General features: G+C 40.5%; 1 long non-coding RNA gene across 1 annotated transcript in view; it reads right to left on the reverse strand.

The window, feature by feature from the left end:
* Positions 1-19,523, reverse strand: part of LOC143441298 (uncharacterized) — a 48,480-nt gene extending 28,957 nt beyond the window's left edge. Inside the window, exon 1 of the long non-coding RNA XR_013108570.1 lies at positions 19,400-19,523. This is a non-coding gene — a long non-coding RNA (uncharacterized LOC143441298). The remainder of the gene's footprint in view (positions 1-19,399) is intronic.
* Positions 19,524-19,845: the final 322 nt, after the last annotated feature.

The raw sequence follows: 19,845 nt of genomic DNA on the forward strand, positions 1-19,845 counted from the left end.
AGAGGGAGTTAAATCCTTCAGGTGGGTCTTTTCAAATTCCAATAGTGAAGAGTTACTGGAGAATTGGGGAGGATTTCACTAGGCCCCAGCAGGTTTGAGATCAAAAGCTCTGGTTAAATAAAAGCCTGTTGGGAAATCTTAAAACCTCTTTGTAATGTAACTTTAAAAAAGTTAATACAAAGCACCCTCAGACTGAAGCGGATAACAGTGCAAACAAAGAGTATATGGAAACTGATTCCATTAAGAGAAAGTGGACATACAAATTCACTTAATTTAAAGGGCAATCCAGTTGCATTACTGTGAGCCGGACTACGAACATCATGCCACCCCGCCCACCTAGATTACTTTCATTTTTTGTTACATATGCCAGACTGAGTTTTTTTCCGTTCAGATATGATTTTGAAACAAAACATAAATTTATTTTTCAAGAAAAGAATCAATGTTATCCAGACACACTCCTAAAAAAAAATGTTTTGAAAATGAGTTAAAATTCAGCTTGATGGGGTTAACTGCTTTTTGTGGTGTCAAACTGCTAATTGCCCCATCATTAGTAAGATACCAAAAACACAATAAAGTATTTTTTTTTATAATTAATACCAATCTGTTCTTTGAAACGTCATATACTTTTATAACTGAAGTCGTCAATTCATGGTTCGGTATAGGGGAAGGGACTCTTTGTGTATCTAATGTCTCGATTTGCTTTTCTTTAACCTTCCATCGCAGTTACACACAGGTGTAAGTGTGTTTTAGATCAATAGATCAGTAAGAATAGTGAAACACATTGCGCAGCCATTTAGAGCAAGCTTGGACCCATAGCTTCTGATTCGCTCTGAGAGGCAGCAGTAAACCAGGCTTCTCCAGGCTCATATGTGGCAGGATGCCATGGTTCAAGTCATGTTTCACTACATCTTCTTCAAACACCTTTTCCTTGTGGTTGTTATTGAAGATAATTACTCTGAAATTTTTATATTGGTAGAGAAACTGGCATTTTGCCCATATGCAATCTTTTGTTTCCTCTTTTCCTTCTTCTCAAAAAGATTTATTTCCTGTGTACATGTGCCTGCCTGATTGTCTGTTATGTGTGCCATATGTACTCATGTTTCCACAGAGTCTGGAAGAACCAGTCGAATTTCTGGGAACTGGAGTTGTAGGTGATTGTGAGCCACCGAGTAGGTGCCGGGAACTGAACCTGAGTCCTCTGCAAGGGTTCTAACTGTGGAGCCATCTCCACCATCCTTCAGCTGTGTATTCTCAATGACCTGTACTATCAGGTGAAACCTCTTTCTTCGTTCGTTCTTTCCTCCTGTGTAAAAAAAATCAAATCTCACGGATAGTTGTTTAGAACACTTATTCTGGGTAACTAACGTAGTGTTTTCCTATGCAGCAACCTTTATCTCACAGAAGCTCGTTTTTATATTTGGTGTGTAACAACTTGCCTTTTAGATTAACCATGCTCACTGAAAAAAAAAATATTCAAACATCTTAGAATAATTTCTCAACAAGAGAAAGCAACCTTTAATGACTTGTGTTGTTAATGCTCTTGATAGCTTTACTTATATACTTATATACTTTTCTCTATGTAGAGAATTGACGTTGTCAAGTACAAATGTGTGTGTTTGCATGTGTGTGTGTTGTATGTGTATTGTATGTGTAGATGATGAAATTTAAAAATTGCTGATGTATTGCAATTACCAGCACAAACATTTTCCTTTAACGGGGCATAATCACCTTCATTTTGTTTATTTCACAATATATTTAATTCTACTGACAAGTACTAGGTTGCATTAATTTGTGTTCTCATAAACTGTTTTAGTAAACACATTTAAACATAAATTCAGAAATATTTTTGGCATAAATTCCTCGATGTGAAGTGGACTTAAAATGTTGAAGAATTTTGCTAAATTGCCCTACCAACAGGCTCTGCCAATTTACACTCCACCAACTGCGCCTAAGTCATTTTCCCTCTAACCTAGCTATCATTTACTTGAAATTAATTAAAATTCATTTAAATGTTGTTCATCTAATTGGGAAAATTGTCTCACGTTTTTATTACTGTTTCAAGCCCTCAATCACTTAAGAACCTTTAAGTAAATAAATTCTTAGTAAGTCACACCTGGACACTTTCCCACCCCCATGGAACATGTCTGGCACCAAACTGACTCTCCTTCCCTACCCAGTAGCTGTCCCTTCATGGCAACAGTGCATTTGAATACAAGTTGTGGGTGGGGCCTAAATACTTGTTTGAAAATCAAATAGTTGCAATGACTCTCAGAGTAAAAAATATTTGATTACCAATTCTTTTAACATTTTTTAAAAGATTTTTTTTTTATTTATTTTATGCATGAGTGCACTGTCACTGTCTTCACTTCAGACACTGTCTTCAGAAGAGGGCATCGGACCCCATTACAGATGGTTGTGAGCCACCATGTGGTTGCTGGGAATTGAACTCAGATCTTCCTTAAGAGTAGTCAGTGCTCTTAACCACTGAGCCATCTCTCCAGCCAACATTTTAATCGCTGTTCTTTATTACTGTAGGTGACTGGGTAAACAGTAACTAGCAAGCCGACCCTATGGTCCTCTTCTAGGGCATTTTCTTCCGGGAATCACAAAAATAAGAAAACACAGGTCTTAGTTTCTCTTGAAGGCTGTAGTTAGATTATGAATTCTTTCACAAATTCTAAATTTAATAAGCTATTGGTGTGATATGATGATATATAAGATAACACAGCTGTATCTTTGGATATAACATTGACAACATGAAAAACTACTTCACATATCTCAATGAAACCAAATTAGTATTAGACGTGTAAAAACTATAAACCTTAAAGGTCTACATCTTAATCAAAAGACAAATGCACAAAAGGCAGTAGGTTCTTGGGAAGTTCACAGAGACTGTACAGACTCCATTGTGCACCTGAGAGGCTCATGTTTATAAGAATGGCTGTTCTAACAACCATTAGGTTAATCAGGTGCACGTGTACACATATGGGTGACATACACATTTCTGCAATAACCAAAACAAGCAAGAGATACAGCACATAAATTGTCTTAACAGGTTTTGCTTCATTTTAGTGAAAAAAAAAAACTTACTAATTAATGCAAGTGTTGCAATCATTTTTATGACATTCCCCAAAGCTGGCACTTTAAGGGTTATGCCATATGCTGATTGACAGCAGCCATAATTCTATACAATGAGACTGTACCATATTGTTTGAAGTGAGGTGATACTCATCTCTTGAAACTGATCAAACATACGATTGCATCAAACAGTATTACGACGTAATCGCACTGCATGTGGGGACTGCCGAGGCTGATGGCCCTGTCACACTTTCTGCCTTGGACTTCTCTAATAGCAGCTGCGACACGTCACTGCACCAACATTTTCCTCTAAGAACCGGAGACAGAGCAAAAAAAAAAAAAAAAAAAAAAAAAAAAAAAAAAAAAAAAAAAAATCTGCTTAAGACCGTGGATTGGTTATGCTGTGTGAGTGTGCATTTGTAGAACTTTGGAATCGAAAATTTGCTCCCACTAACATCTCTCTAAGTATAAAACCCATAAAGGACGGCATAAAAAGGAGATTCCACACAGGGCATAAAAGGATTCAAGTGCTCTTTATTTTTCTTGAGTAAACAAGCACACTTGCTTGGACGACGTTTTACTTTGGAAATAATTCTCTTTTGCTGCACCACCCAGTGACATTTTTTTCTCCCCCAACTTTGCAAAGCTGTTGTTCATCTGGAAACCGTGGGCCTACTTCAGCTGCAGATGGGAAGGGCATGAGATCCTGTGACCTGGTCTCAGTAAGGAGCTGCAGATCTGAGTATTGGGCGTGATGCCCATGGGGAGCTTTGCCTGTCTCTAGGTGGTTTCCACAGGGAAAACCCTTGTCAGGGGTTTTAAAGTTAGGCTTCTGTTCTAGTTTTCACCAACTCACGTGTCCGTCCATCCATCCATCCATCCATCCATCCATCCATCCATCTATATCCATCTTTACAAAAGCCATTAAGAAACTTTCAACAAGTGTGCTCAGGACAAGTTGCAAAGACATAAAGGGGCTGAGATGCTATGCACTTCCTACCCAAGCATCAGTTAATACAGGTATCTGAACTGTTACTACCCAATCTGGTGTTCTATTCATTCTTTAGTCTACACTTAGCCTTCCCACTTAGCCTTGGTGTGCTCAGTGGGAGGCCTCTTAGACTAACTATCTTCCAGCTGTTTGGACCTGTAGAAACCACGCAGACACAGAGACTCTTGCAGACCAGCTACCAAATACTCCACCCAGCTACCTCTCTGATTTACACACAGGAGAATCAGAGGCTGCCAGCCTCCTGGCCTCCTCCAAGTTACAAGACCACAGACCTCTCTGCTCCTACAGCTTCTCGTCCATCTAGCTGTAGGAAGGTTGGGCAGAGACACCACGAACAACCAGAGATCTGTGTTTTTCCTCTGACCACTTCTGTTGCCCCAGTAGCTGATGGGTCCTTATGCAATAGGAGGAGATAAAACTGTCTTTTGGTTTGTCCCCCCCCCCCCAGTCTTCGCATTCTTGATATCAATGTTATATTTTAAGATCTGGAGGTTTATGTTTCAAATGGCCTGGCACCGAGTCGGTTTTGACCTCTACAGTAGCTAGCATCCCTAGTGTAAATAAGAAAGCAAGCCCTTGCCAACTGCCTACAGGTGAACAAACATCCACGCTTATCTTCTCTCTTAGTGTTTTGTGTTTTTACCACTTTTCTCATTTCCTCCTTTCTTGTTCTGTGTGTGAGGCAGTGTGGGGTTGAGTCTAGGAGCCTATGTGTGCATGTGTGGAGACGAGGGACTAGATATTAGGCGTCTTTCTACATCGTTCCACCTTCATGTTTTGAGACAGACTCTAGAGCTCACTTCTAAAGCAGCCAGTGAGCCCATTCAGTTCACCTTTTTCTACCTCCAAGAACTACAATTAGAGGCAGGTGCTGCCATACCCAGCTTTTTACATGGATGCTAGGATTCAGGTTTGTGTAGCAGGTATTTTCTCACTGAGCTGTCTTCCCAGACCTATTGTTTGATTTTGAGTTTGGACCTACTTGGGTGTGCAAATGGAGGCCAGAGGTTGATGTTGGGTATCTTCCACTATTGTTCTCCACATCTGTCTGTCTGTCTGTCTGTCTGTCTATCTATCTATCTATCTATCTATCTATCTATCTATCTATCTATCTATCTAATCTATCATCTACCTATATCTATTTATCTACCCATCCATCATCTATCTATCTATCTATCTATCTATCTATCTATCTATCTATCTATCTATCATCTACCTATATCTATTTATCTACCCATCCATCATCTATCTATCTATCTATCTATCTATCTATCTATCTATCTATTATTTTTAACATATATTTGTTGATACTTTCATATAGTAGTCCAATATATTTAGACCATATCCATGCCTCACAACTTCTCTAACTTTGCCTGGAACAAACAGCCCCCATGAATGCATAAGCCTCCTCTCAACTTTTCTGTAGCCCACTGAGTGTATTCCGTGGTGTCCATCTGCATGGGTGCAGGGTCATAGCTACCTACCAAGAGCCATGCTGCTGGAGAAGCATAACTCTCCCCTGCCACAGTAGCTTCAGTGGCACATCAGCTTCACCATTCCTGGGAATTCAGACTGCCCCAAGAAAAGGTGAAAGTTTTCAGGCTTTGTTTTAAGTCTCTAGCCCTGCGAGGAGACCCAGCCAACTAAATATAGTGGTTTGAATGAGAATGGCTCCTGTGGACTCAGATTTGAATACATAGTCTCCAGTTTGTGACCTGTTTGGGCAGGATTAGGACATGTGGCCTTGTTAGAGAAGGTGTGTCACTGGGGATAGGTTTTGAGGTTTCAAAAGCCCAACATGGAAACCAGAGGCATTTCCAGTGTCTCTCTTTTTCTGTCTGTCTTGTGTTTGTTGTCTAAAGATGTGAACTCTCAGCTACTGCTCCACTGCCATGCCTGCCTATAATCCTCCCCACCATGATGATCATGGGCACTAACCCTCTGAAAGTGCAACCCGAGACATACTCACTCTTTTATAAACTGCCTTGATCATGATGCCATATCACAGCCATAGAAAAGTAGGACACTAAGCTACCCAAAAGGACATGGTAAGGATTATTATGACCTTAATAAGATAATGTACTTTTCTTTCCCAGAAGCCTTTAGTGCAGAGGCTTGCAGATCACTATGGCACTAGCCTACCTGATTTTATGAGTTAGGATTCAGAAACATGTAAGTTTCGTTTTTTGAATTTTTATTTTTTGAGTACTGGTCAAAGGCTAAGACTACTTTTCTGGTCACTCTGGGCTTTTCCCCACTGTTTCTCTGATGTGTTCATCACATAACTGCTTGCCCAGCCTTCAGTGTGAACACTATGGTGGTCTCTTTCCTCTGTCCCTTCTCCCAGCAGTAACTGAGATTTATAGCTTGCTTCCTCTGTTGCTTTTCCAGTAAAGCCTAATAACATTATCCTCGAGCTTCCTTTCAGGTCTGTTTCTGAATTCTTTTATTAAACAGACTAAGAACCCCAAAGGCACAGTCTTCCCCAGTGTCTTAGTGTTCTGTTGCTGTGAAGAGACACCAAGGCCATGGCACTCTCATAACAGAAAGCAGTTAATTGGGACTGACGTACAGTTTTGGAGGTTTAGTTCATTATCCTCACAGTAGGGAACGTAGTGGCATGCAGGCAGACATGGTTCTATGTGTGCATGTGTATGCATGTATGCATATATGCATGTATGCAGGTATACAGGTATATATGTATATGATATGTCTTTATATCCTCATGATATTGGCATTGTATGGTTGGAAATTCCTTTCTAAACTCTACTAATATGCATTGAAGATCACTGACTATATTTAAATGTCAGGGTTATAGTTTATATTTATGGTTCTCTTTCTAAGTGTTTCTTTTCACAATGACCTACATCTCACTATATATATATATATATATATATATATATATATATATATATATATATAAATTTTAGACCCGGATATCATATGATATCGCTCTGATAGTTGTATAATCTGAAATTCTTCGGGGCCCAGCCCTGCTAATCTCTTTCCTGTCTTTCCAGGTGATCTGTTTTCCTGCTTGCTTGTAATTTAAATGGGGTGCTCATCTTTCCAGTCTTCTTCATCTGCAGACATCACATGTGGGCAGGGCTGAGGTTTTCTCACAGGCTGAGGTCGTTCTCACTCTGAAACATTGGAACATGGAATTTTTAGCACCACACAGCTTAGGTACTGACCTTAGTAGAGGGAGAAGCTATGATTATAGATTCTCAGGCCAGGCCATTTTCTAATGTGTCCTAAGGTCTACATCAGTGGTTCTCAACTTTCCTAATGTTGGGACCCTTAAGTACAGTCCTTCTTCCTGTTGTGGCAACACCCAACTGTAAAATTATTTCCATTGCTACTTCATAACTGCAATTTGGCTACTGTAGTGAATCATAATGTAAATACATGATGTGTCCCCTGTGAAGAGGTCATTTTGGTCCCCAAAGGTGTCATGACCCACAGGTTGAGAAGCACTTATCTACATAAGCAAGCTTTCCCTTCTAACACTTTCCCCTGCCTGTATGTGGAAGAACTAATCTGTGGTTATCATTGGAACTTCTATGCAGAAAGGTCTACCTCAGTTACCTAGTTGCCCCCACCTCAGAAATTTAAAGATTATGTATTCTAAGTGTGATAACAATTCCTTTAGACTTCTGAGAACATAACCAGCATCCAGCCTATTTTCTCCTGCAGTGTTTACAGGCAGGATTACATTTCACAATTCAAGGTTCTAAGGGCCGGTGGTTCAGCATGTGAATCTTGGGAGACACAGTTCAGTCTACCACACTCATAAGATGAACTTTTCTCTGAGCCTCATTTGCTGCGTCTTCTCTCTCCATGTCCAAATCTGTCTCAACAAACTGCCTGGCCCAATGGAAGTTCAGACCCTGCTTCTTTTCCTTGGAACCTGGCATACAGTATCTCCCAACTTGTTTAGTCAAGGGTTGGATGCCAGCTTTGACGTCACTTCCCCAGAGACACAATTCCTGACTCTCTGGTGAGGTTGTAACTCTAGGTTTGGAGATTTGTATGCTTTCTTACCTCTTCCCAGAATTCCAATAAATTGGCTACTTTTTGCACTTACTAAAATTCTTCCATTCTACAATGTAACGAGTTGTTAGATACAACACTGGTTTCAGTACATTTGACGGGAGAATCACGAATTCTACTCAATTAATCAGTTACTAAAAAAGAGTAACTTTGCATTCGAAGCAGCGCCAAATTCAGTGTCTTTAGAAAACAGGCATTTATTTCTCTCTCTTGAGAAACTGTAACTTGATTTGCTAAAATTAATTTGTATTTGACTCACATGCAGGTTGCAGCTCTGTGCTCTGAGACTAACTTGGTCTAGTCTAGCAAGTTAGGTTTAGGACCACTTCAGGTATTTCCAGTTCTCTACCCAGAATTGCATCTCCTCAGGCCACCTTGCCTCACAGAGGGGGCAGAAGTTGAAGAAGACACAGTAAGCTTCTGCTGTGGTAGAATCTTGGGTTTGCTACTCTGCACTTACCCCCCAACTTTGCTGGTCAACTAATATTGCAAGGTCATGGGCAGGAGACATTACAGGGGCCAGTAAGAAAGGCCACAATTACATGCCATGAGGAATTGGCAATAATAGTTCAATCATATGATGACAAAACCCAATTTCTAGTTTATTTTCTTACAATAGATTCCCTGTGTGTCTGTACTGAAAATGTATCTTTCTGCAGAGTGTGAGAAAAACCTTATGGTCAGAGCCTGTAGCACTTTCCGAGTCACTTTTGGCCATCCACAGTTATGCATATCATTCCCCTGGCACTACTTACGTAACTAGAGCTCATGAACATGCAGAAACAATTGTGTAAAAAGAATCTAGGCATTCTCTGTTTTGTTAAGTTCAGACATTTCCCCCCTACAATGATTCTTATCATTGGAGATAAAAGCCTTTGTATAGAAATCAACAAGTAGTCTTTAACAGACACTTGACATCTGAATTATAGTCCGTAGTGTGTGAAGTGGGTGTACAACCTCTCTAGCTTGTAAACTCTACAATCTGTTTCTAATGTCTTTTAATTGTACTGTCTGGATGCAATGGCAATTCTTTTGAGTGTGTCTCAATAACAAACAAAACACAGGCTTATCTTCCAATGCGTCTTTTCTCTTCTTGTGGGGTCTAGAGAGGACATTTAAATATCAGCTCATCTTTTCTCCGACCATGAGTATTTGCCTTAATTATTGTAACTTTGTTGTATAGCCCTTGCCCCCAGCTCTTTTTGGTTTTCTTTGCTCATATACTAACTTGCATTTCAAAGCTACCTTGCAGTGTAATTCTTTGGAAGACATTTAAAAGGATGATTAGAGACCCAGATTTAAGTTAAAATTATACCCATATGGTGATAAAAGTGTTAAGTAACAGAACTAACAGATTTGCTTGGCAGTGTCAGCTCTACCTAAGTTCTGGGGTGTTCTTGAAGCATCCATTCAAATGCAGTGCCCGGTCCAAATCTGAAACAACGCCAGCCATTGTTCTCCTACCTCAAGTATGGTAAAATGACCCACATTCTTTTGCTAGAGTTTGATATGGATGATATACATGAGAGCACCTCTTCTCTGAGGCTCTATGGATCATATGAAAGGTCCAAGAGTCCTCTTTCCTATCATGTGACAAAGCCTTAGAGAAGGGAGAGCCAGTGGGCTGTGTATGTGTGTGTGTGTGTGTGCACCAGAGAAGGGACTACAAAGATCAGCACTGGTTCCTTATAAAGGTCAAGACCATATCCCAGTGTCTATTGACATAAAATTGAGCCTTAGTTTATGTCTGACTAGTATGATTTAACACATGTCATTGACCATCAAATAGAGTGGTGGCTCCTAGAAAGGGATCACCCTCAAGGACAGCAACATTGTTAAGAACACACAACAGGTCATAGGCCAAACACAAATTTCAAGGCAGCTCAACGCAGTCATTTATTTTCTTCACTGAACATTGTAAAGGGCACAGTCTCCATGGCTGTCCTCATTCCCTCCTCCCCACCCCCACTCAATGGCCAACACACAACAGCTGCTTCTGCTCCATTCTTCAAATTCCACTCTCCTATCAAGATAACCTCTCCCTGCAGTTTAATCTTTTGAACTTCCGTTCTCTTTTCCTCTCCTCCCGATTTTCTCTGTCTGTCTTTCTTTGCCTGGGCAAGACTCACCACAGAACAGGAGCAAAGGAGAAAACATATAGGGAAATGAGGAACGCCAGCATCAAACATGAAAGTGGGCACATCCATGTCAGCCTCATTTTTGTCTGTACCTTCATCTTTAATGATATTCTAAAGTAGAAAGGTTGCCTTATTTGGGGCTATCTAGTTAAATGTTCTTTATTTCCTGGTCTTTTCTTACTAAGTCTTGCCTTCCATGATAAGATAATGAAACATAACCTAAATGAATAACCTAAGTGAATGAATAAACAAGAAATACATGAGCAGTATACAGCAATACTTTAAACCTATGTGAGACATTATTGTTAAGAAACTTGAGGTCTTTATCATTAAACATTATGCTGGGTGGTAGGTCTTTAATCCCAGCACTTGGGAGGAAGGGCCAGGCAGATCTCTGTGGGTTCGAGGCCAGTGTGGTCTATTGAGTGAGTTCCAGGACAGCCAAGATTACACAGAAAAAGCCTGTCTTGGAAAAACAAAACCAAATCAAAAATAAACCAACAAAAAAATTGACAACTAGAAAGATAAAAGTACATTTTTTAAGATTCAAAGTTTTGCCTATATTACATAACAAAAATATAGAAATTTGAGAGACAAAGTAAATTATGTATCTATATTCACCAAAACATCTAAAGTTCAAATAATCACAGTAGCAGTTGCAACAAATACTACTTTTTTTTTTTTTTTTAATTTTAGTTTTTGAAACAGGGTGTTTTTCTATGTGGCTCTGATTGTCCAGGAACTGTCTGCATAGACCAGGTTGACCTCAGACTTACAGAGATCACCTTGTCTGTTTCCAGAGTGCTGGAATTGAAGGCGTGTGCCACTCTGCCTGGATGCAACAAAGTATGTTTCATTAGAAGTCTTTGGACAGAAGCTAATTTAATGACAGAAGCTAACCTACCTATTTGCTGGAAGTTGCAGCTGCAGCAGCCATGCCTGCCTCGAAGCCATTTCTTCCTTATCTTTGTGAATCTCATTTATCTTCTCCGTAAGCCTTAGGAGCTTTCGATTTTACAGGTTTTTGTTTGTTTGTCTTGTTGTTGTTTTTTGTTTTGTTTTTGTGTGTGTTTTTTTGTTTGTTTGTTTGTGGTTTTTTTTTTTTTTTCGAGGTCTCACTACATACCCCAGTCTAGCTTGTAGTAGAAGTCTCAGTGTAACCTTGGCTGGTACTGGACTTGCAATCTCCCTCAGCTCTTGAGCGACTGAACCACCTCCCCGCACTGCCTCCAGTGTATGCATACGCCATGATGCCATGGGTTATGTGGGCGGATTCTCTTGAAAGACTTCTCACAATTTCTTTCCTTGATTGCAGAATGATACAAATAAGCAAGCATCAGGTTCCGTGTTTGAAAGAGATACTGTAGGAATGTGGTGCTTTGATTGGTCCAGCCTTTTGGTGACCAACCAGAAGAGACCATCTAAAGGGAATCTAACACGTTGGGAAGCGGATTAGGAAGCTACAGTTATTCTGCACCTGTATTTCTTACCATTCAAAATAATTGTTTTTCTCTATTGAGTAAGTCTTTCTATATTTTTGCCTATGAGAAAATCTCAGATGATTCAAAGAACAGAAACAAGGGGCAGCACATGCATGCGGCTTCAGATTGGAAGGCAGCCAGGAGCATGCAAGTTAGGGAGCTGTGACAGGATTGGGAATCTCCCAGGAGACACACCTGGGAGCCAAGCTAAAAGCTAAACACTGTGGGTGATGTACCTCTCTAACAGAAAGAATGCAAAGTCAGCCATATCCCACATGGAGAACTTACTGTCGGGCATGTTAACTCGATCCTAGCTACTGTTTTTTTTTTTTTTTTCCATTCTAAGATCTTTTCCTTTTTTTCCTTCCCAGTTTTCTAAAAGTCTTCAATTTATTTCAAAGACAAAGTAACTCCTCATCTTCTATTTAAAAGAACCGTGTCAATTTGCTTGAGATTTCTATCCTTTAAAACACAAGAGTTGGGCTGGAGAGATAGCTTGGTAGTTAAGAACATTTACTGTTCTTGCAGAAGCCCCAGGTTTGATTTCTAGAACCAGTGCTTTGGCTTAACTCCATTTCCAGGGGGTGATGCCCTCTTCTTGCCCCCAGGAGCAGCAGGCATGCATGCTGGTCCACAGACATATATGCCATGCAAATACTCACACATATACACCCATAAAATTAAAAAAAAAAAAACTTTAAAAATACCTTAAAAACCACAGGAGTCCTATGATAGCGTTTGAATTTATCTTTGTTTTAGATAGTATAATTTTTGATACACACTTCTTAAGAAAAAAGGTAAAAATTCAAAAGCCCTTACCTGAAGCCTACTGTTACTTGCTCAGGAATTAATGGCTAGCCAAAATATGCAGAAAGAGAGTTCAAATAATTCATCCATTTAAAATCATCATTTTCATTGATTTCTTCATTTTCTTTGATTTCTTCTCCCGACCCCCATTATCATCGTCTTGTATTTGCAAATTCATTCTTTGCCCACAATCACAGTGAGTATGGACTCCTCGTTATCCAGACTAAGGGGAAAGGGCAGAACACATAATAGAGCATCTAGACCCGGCTTTGTAACTTAGCAGCAGTGTAGTCTGAGTTGCTTCCTCTGTAATCTGTGACTTAAGCTCTAATTTACCTGTACATAAGGGTTTATAAGAACTAAATCAGATGACAGGTGAAAGACTCCATCTAAAATGGGAAGGAGCAACACAAGGGCAATAGAATGGTTGCCTTACAGTAGATTCAGACAGGAGACAATCCCATGGTTCATGTGAGAACCCAGCTTCGTAACATCTGGGAAGGTGCTCCTACTAACAAGCAAAGAAACCAGGAGCTGAGGTGCTGGGGCACAGCAGGCAGTGGAGCTAAAGGCAATCTCTAGCTGGAGAGCAACCAGAATTTCTTTTATGTTTTCTTCTTAGGTTTCATTCATTCATTCATTCATTCATTCACTCATTCACTCATTCTCTCGCATGCATATGCACACACACATTAGAATGATCTGTATGTGCATGTGCAGGAGTGTGTGCATGTGTGTTTGTGTGTGTGGTGTGTCAGAGGAGGATATCATATACTCTGGAGCTGGAGTTATACCAGGTGTGAGCTCTCATTCACTGAGGTTGCTGGGGATTGAAGTCAGGTCCGTTGGAAGGACAGTATGCACTCCTAACTGTGAAGCCATCTTTCCGGCCCCTTCTTTTGTTTCTTTTGTAGATTCAGATTTGATTTCTGAGGTTACTGAAGGTCTGAAAGAAAATAAATCTTACCTCACTTCTCCCTCCGTTAAGCTAAAAGAGCAAACAGTTAATTATACTGTTATATCCAACCCTTGAAGAGTCCACACAGACTTTTGCCTTAATGAGATGTCACGTGAAGTGGAATAACATTTATTATTTACTATGTATATTAAATTTTATCTTCTTCATTTTAAAAAATGGGTGGTTTTCGTTGTGTGTTTTATCCATATATTTATATGTCATCTATATAGCTTTTATTGTTTGTTTAGCTGAAGTCCTTGATGTACTTTTTTTTTTCAGGTTAGGTAGTCATAAAAAGCAAGATGAGATAAACCTTCTGGCATTTTTTAGAGTAATTAGAAGCCATGCATTGCTTATATATTTTCTTGTTTTTTTTTCTTTTATCTTTTACCCAATTGAAATATAATACATATAAATGGTCACATAGTAGTGCTTAAGTTGGATGACTTTCCTCTAGGGCTAAGTAATTTTTTAGAAGATATATTTTAATTAATTAATTAATTAATTAATTAATTGTGTGTGCATGTTTTTGCATGCATGCATGTGTGTATATGTACCACATGAGTGTCTGATGCCTGCAGAGGTCAGAAGGTGGCATTAGATCCTTAGGAACCAGAGTTATGGAAGATTGTGACCCATCATGTAGGTGCTGGGAATAGAACTTGGGACTTCTGCAAGAGCAACATGTGCCCCCTTTTAACCATGGGACCATCTATTCAGCTCCTAGTAAAGTACATTTTATAAAAAGCTTTGACTGTCAACTTTACATAACTGCAACAATAGCTGATATATGCACGTGGTGGGTCATTACTATGGCTCTGCATTTGCTCTAAAAGATCAAGATTTGTACACCTACCTAATTTCAGCCTTGATCATCTATCCACTGCAGTTCATTAGATGGGGGCAGTACTGAAGAATTTATTCACTCTATGGCTTCCTTTACTTGCTTAGGAATTAATGGCTAGCCAAAGTATGCAGAAGGAAAACGCGTTCAAATAATTCATCCATTTAAAAATCATCATTTTCATAAGTAGGGAAGGTAACATTATACAGTCATATTCATTTTATGTTCTAGCGGCTCATTTCTAAATGGCAAATGCTTTAAAAGCAGAGCTTGCCTCTAGGCCTTCTTTGCTGTTTCATACAATGGGAATATGGGCATCTAGCACACGCTTGCTAAAGAATGCTGAATTGGAAAACTGGCCCATGTGCATCAAAAAGGCTTCTCTGGAAGCTTCCTTCAGCTGTTTAGTATCCGAATGTAACAATCCGGGTAATGATGGCACTCCTAATACTTAGGTCTTATCCATGGGAAGTCATCTTGACGATTTTGTCCTAGAGCGATTTTATTCCAACGCCATCTGGAATTTTTTTCCTTCATTTCCTACACTTTCATTTTTATCCCTCACATCTTTCTGCCCACCTTCCCAAACCCCCTCCTCGACTTGAATATTTTCTCATTGTTCCTTCAGATGAGCCTCGGCATCTTTCTAGAACATAGAGATCCATTGGACATGTAAGAAAAAAAAATTAGCATGTGAAATTTAAGCAGGAAACATAGTATATACAGGTCAGTTTGTTTTCTCAGGTAAAGTATGCCCACTGTTCTTAGCTATGCATAACTAGGTAATCTAGGTTGGTATAATTTCCAACTAAGCTGCTGAAACTAAAATGTTTGAGAAAACAGATACTATTGAATAGAGCACAAAGACAGGACTTTACGGCACTGAACTCTCAGTGAGAAGTAGAACATCCAGAATGTGCCCGGTTGATGTGAGTTTGCTGTCAAGCCTCTGCACAGGCTGAAAGCATCAAGCCTCAGCCCCTTTCTGTGAAAACAAAACAAGCCACTATCACCCACTAAGTGGATTTTTTTTTTTTTTTTTTTTTTTTTAAAGAAATCACATTCCCCAACCCCTCTTTCAAGACATCCGCCTCCATCTTTGATTCTCCTTTTGGTGGTGGTGGGGAAGGGCTAGGGGAGACAGATGCTTTGGCGTGAGACTCTATAATCACCTCTGGACAGCAAAACTATTGTTGCCTGTAGCAGAAGGCTACCAGGTTCTCTCCTCTCTATAGTTTGCACAGAGTTCTTAACTGAAACAAGTTGGGCTTGTAACTTACCAAAACAAAAACAAAACAAAGAAGCCAACCAACTAAAAGAATCCTTGATCTTGTAATCTAAGAAAGTATACTTCCTTTGTTACATGGTATGTAATTAGATACATGTGAAATAAAAGGTACATTAAATAAGAAGTTTCATAGACAGGAAAATGCTACTTTAAAACAGGCAGTGTCAGATGTTGGTTTTCCACTGACTACCAAAGGGTGTTTCACAGGTGACTTCTCCCGGCTGATGTTAGCTAATTATTAGCTACCACTCCCTGCCTCCCATTCTAAGTGACTATCTCCTGGCAGAAAGACACAGCCAGGAGGTTTTTTGTTTCATTTGTCCTTGGGGTTTTTATCAGCATAAAGAACGTGGACTGAGCCAAAGTTAGAATAATTCTGCAGCTAAGCAAAAGTGCCACGTTTAACAGCCCCTATTAATTGGGGGCTGTTACATGATTAATTTGAGGGAAACAGAAGACAGTGATTTCTTTACAACTCACAGTTGGATGCAACATACTCAAAGTAATCCTGTAAATTGCATTTTAAATCTTCAACATATTCTGAGCAGATAAAATAGTGGCATGATTGACCAAACTCCTTTTAAAAGTACACATATTACGATGCATCATAGTTATAAACAGATGGTATTTGGCCTCCTTCCTATTCTCAACATTTGGAATTTCTAAACTATGTGAATTAAACAATAATATTTTATAAACATACAAGGGATTTTGCTCACTGCTTTGTTAACATAGAAATTATACAATGCTGACATTTATTTAAATTTTCAAAAGAAAACAACAGTGTGCATGGAAATAAAGCAAACTAAAATCAACAGAGAAACACGCTCTGTGTGCTCTCCGCCGACAGTGGCTTGGCCTGGTGGAGGGAAGGCATAATGGGTTGAAGAACAAATTGTAGCTTAGCAGGCCTAATCCTTAGTCCTCCAAAGGGTCATTTAACACCTCTCTGTAAACAACAGATATTTATTCCATAATTGGCTATCTGACCATCAGTGTTCATTTACTATGTAACCTGCTATTATGGAGTTAAAAGAAGTCCCCCTTCATTGGCTTGACAGCTTTCATAGTAGTGAAAGTGTCTCGCAGTTTTAAACACACACACACACACACACACACACACACACACACACACACACTCAGAGGCATATTTTTCTCTGGTGACATTGTTGCCAGAGAGAAAAGGAAAAGTATCAGATCGTAATTTTACTACCTGAGATGTTTTTCTAGATAATAGCTTTAACCCTTTATCCAGTTTGGAAGGGAGACATATCTGCTGTTCTTGACGTACAAAATAGAAGGTGCTTCGTTTCCAAACACTATTCTAAGGTTTGCAGAGTTTGCTGTGCTGCATAAATGAATCAGCTACTTCAATCTGTTTTGCGATCCGAAAGCCCCATCTTGGCTCTTTCTAGTCTCCTCTAAAGTATGCTCGCCACATTCTTGGGCAGTTTTCCTGGGGTAGGCTCTTGAAGGTCACCCTCTTTCAGCCTCTTTTATGTATAGGGACAGAATACGGATTTTTCTCACATTTTGACAATCTACTCATATCTTGAATCTATAATTCGAGGAATATTTCAAATTCTCTGGAGGAAAATCTTGAGTGACGTCAGAGACGCTCAGCATTCTGGGTTAATCGGGTAACATTTGGGGTCCAGTTGAACTTCACTTCTGCATGCAACCTGTTTTATTTTATTTTATTTGGTGAAAAAAGAGGGTGGATAACATACCGGATGTCGACTATATACGATGTAATTAATGCTACATGGGATGGGAAGGAAAAGGCCACTGTTGATACCAGGGAACGTGAACCCTTTTTTCCTTCACATGTGTACACATTCAAGTAGGTAATGATGCGAGGCTTAGCACTGATGGGAACGCTTTTTAAGCAATTAGAAGTTTCAAAATACTAAACTATTTTCCCATTTCTCCCAAACTTAGAGCAAGTCAAAGACAAATCGATTAGCTCCTTCTAATGACTCTGTCCAAAGGAATCGCTTTAAATACTCCGAGCCCCTACCCTCCTAGAAACAGCGGTGGACAGACAGGAAAACCGTTCATAATCTCCGTTATAGGCATGATGTACATGGGAGAAAAAAAGAAAAAACAAAACAGAAAACCAACCCAACAACACTCGTTCTGGGCATGTGATTTAAATCAGAGTCTGACAAGGCCAGCGTGCAGAGGAGTAGAGGAGTGTTTGAAATCGTATAGCCCGGGATCTTTGCTGCAGTCCCGGTGCCCATTGCCCATCTCCACTGGGATTTGCATTGGCCAAACTTAAAACATCTCTCTCTCTCTCTCTCTCTCTCTCTCTCTCTCTCTCTCTCTCTCTCTCTCTCTCTCTCTCTCTCTCTCTCTCTCTCTCTCTCTCTCTCTCTCTCTCTCTCTCTCTGTCTCTCTCTCTGTGTGTGTGTGTGTGTGTGCGCGCGCGCTCGCGCTCGCGCGTGTACGTGAAAGAAGCAGCAGTTCTTGTCTGCCTACTGCATCTTCGGATTCAAGCGCAGCCACCTCAGAACCGGGTCCCCAACGTAGTGCCCGTGAGCAGGCAGGGATGCTGAAGCCCGAGTTGGCGGAATCCCCGGCTCGTGACTCTACAGCCCTCGGGTTCCAGCGGCTGCGGGGCCGGGCCCTGCGCTTGCGAGGGCGGCGAGACGCGGAAACTCTCCTGTGCTCTGCTTTTGAGCGCCAAGGTGCTGCTCGCCCTCGTCCTTTTGCACCGAGCCGAGCGAGCTGTCAAGGGCAGAAGCCATCAGGTCCTTTGGGATGCCTTGCTACCGGTGACCCCAGGCCCACACAGCACAGAGGACAGCACTCTCCGGTGGGGCGTACCGCAACACGGCCAGGAAAGTCCCAGACTGCAGCAAGGGTCAGACCCCACCGAGGGTAGAGACTTGGTTCTGGGAAGGAGGGACACAGAGGTGGCAAGCCCCAGATAAGGGATCCTTAATTACAGATAAAAGACACCAAAAACGCACGCCACATTTCCCACGTGTCAGCTGATGTCCGCGACAAAAGGAAACAGAACACGATGGAGGGGGTGTCCCCCATTTATAATGTGTGCAATGTAAAATGCATGAGGTAGTGACTACGGGTAGGTGGTGCCTGGGGCCAAATCGCAGCTGCACATTCAACGGTGTAGGAGGACAGTTTGCTGATGCACCCAGAGGTCTAGGGAACCTCTTACAGAAAAGACTAGAAATACTCTGCTCCAGCATATTTTGCTGCTTTAAAACTTCATTATTCATACATTTTTTAAGTTTTAAAATTTGGTGCTTAAAGTGTTGCAATTTATCTTCAGTAATATCCTTACAACACACACACACACACACACACACACACACACACACACACACACACACAGATTTTATTTTGCAGTTCTGTAGATTCCATTTTATTGGCTTAGTACCGCCTACTAGAAATATAGGGGCTAAGCCAAGAGACTGAAATCTAGGGAAAGTAGCTGTAAGCACAACAGCGTAAGTTCTGGATGCCTCTCTGGATCAACAGAAAAAAAGGCCACTTGTTTCCTTTCTTTGTAATTAATAACGATCCCGAAACAATCTCCACCCTGCCCCTGGGATTTAAGATAGAGGTCACTCAGCTATGTCCTGAGTTCTGCGAAGAAGGTAATTGTGCAAGGCTCCCTGGCTCAACATTACAAACCTCTCGTCCTTCTTGCCTGCCAATACTAAACATACTAAAATAGGCGAAATGACCTCTGAAATCGCATCACCAACCTGTGTTCCCTTTTGGGTTTTCTGGCATTGCTGTATCAATCAGTTCAGAAGCAGAGGGGTTGGTCGGCCTGCATATCACCAGCTACACTGCAGGCAACAAGGCCACACAACTCCTTAGTCATTTTTACCAGCCTCTCCCCGTCACAGGAGTAGGTTTCTTTTCAACTGTATTTTCCTCCAACAACACTATTTTGTTTCCCACAGTACTTTAGGAAAAAAAAAATTCCAAATGCTTTTTCATGTGGTTCCAGTGAAGTGATTTGCCCATACCCCAAATCATACCATTTGCATTCAAGATTAATAGCTGCATATCAGTGATTCTTAAATACCTTCTGATGCATAATTTCAATTTAAATGATCCTGACATTATTGGGCAGGCAAAGCAAATGCCTGAATCAAGATGTATGTGGACTGGTTGCAGCCAGATGACAGTCCTGCAGTTGGAA

This window comes from Arvicanthis niloticus, chromosome 2, assembly GCF_011762505.2.
Source record: "Arvicanthis niloticus isolate mArvNil1 chromosome 2, mArvNil1.pat.X, whole genome shotgun sequence".
Classification (NCBI taxonomy): Eukaryota; Metazoa; Chordata; class Mammalia; order Rodentia; family Muridae; genus Arvicanthis; species Arvicanthis niloticus.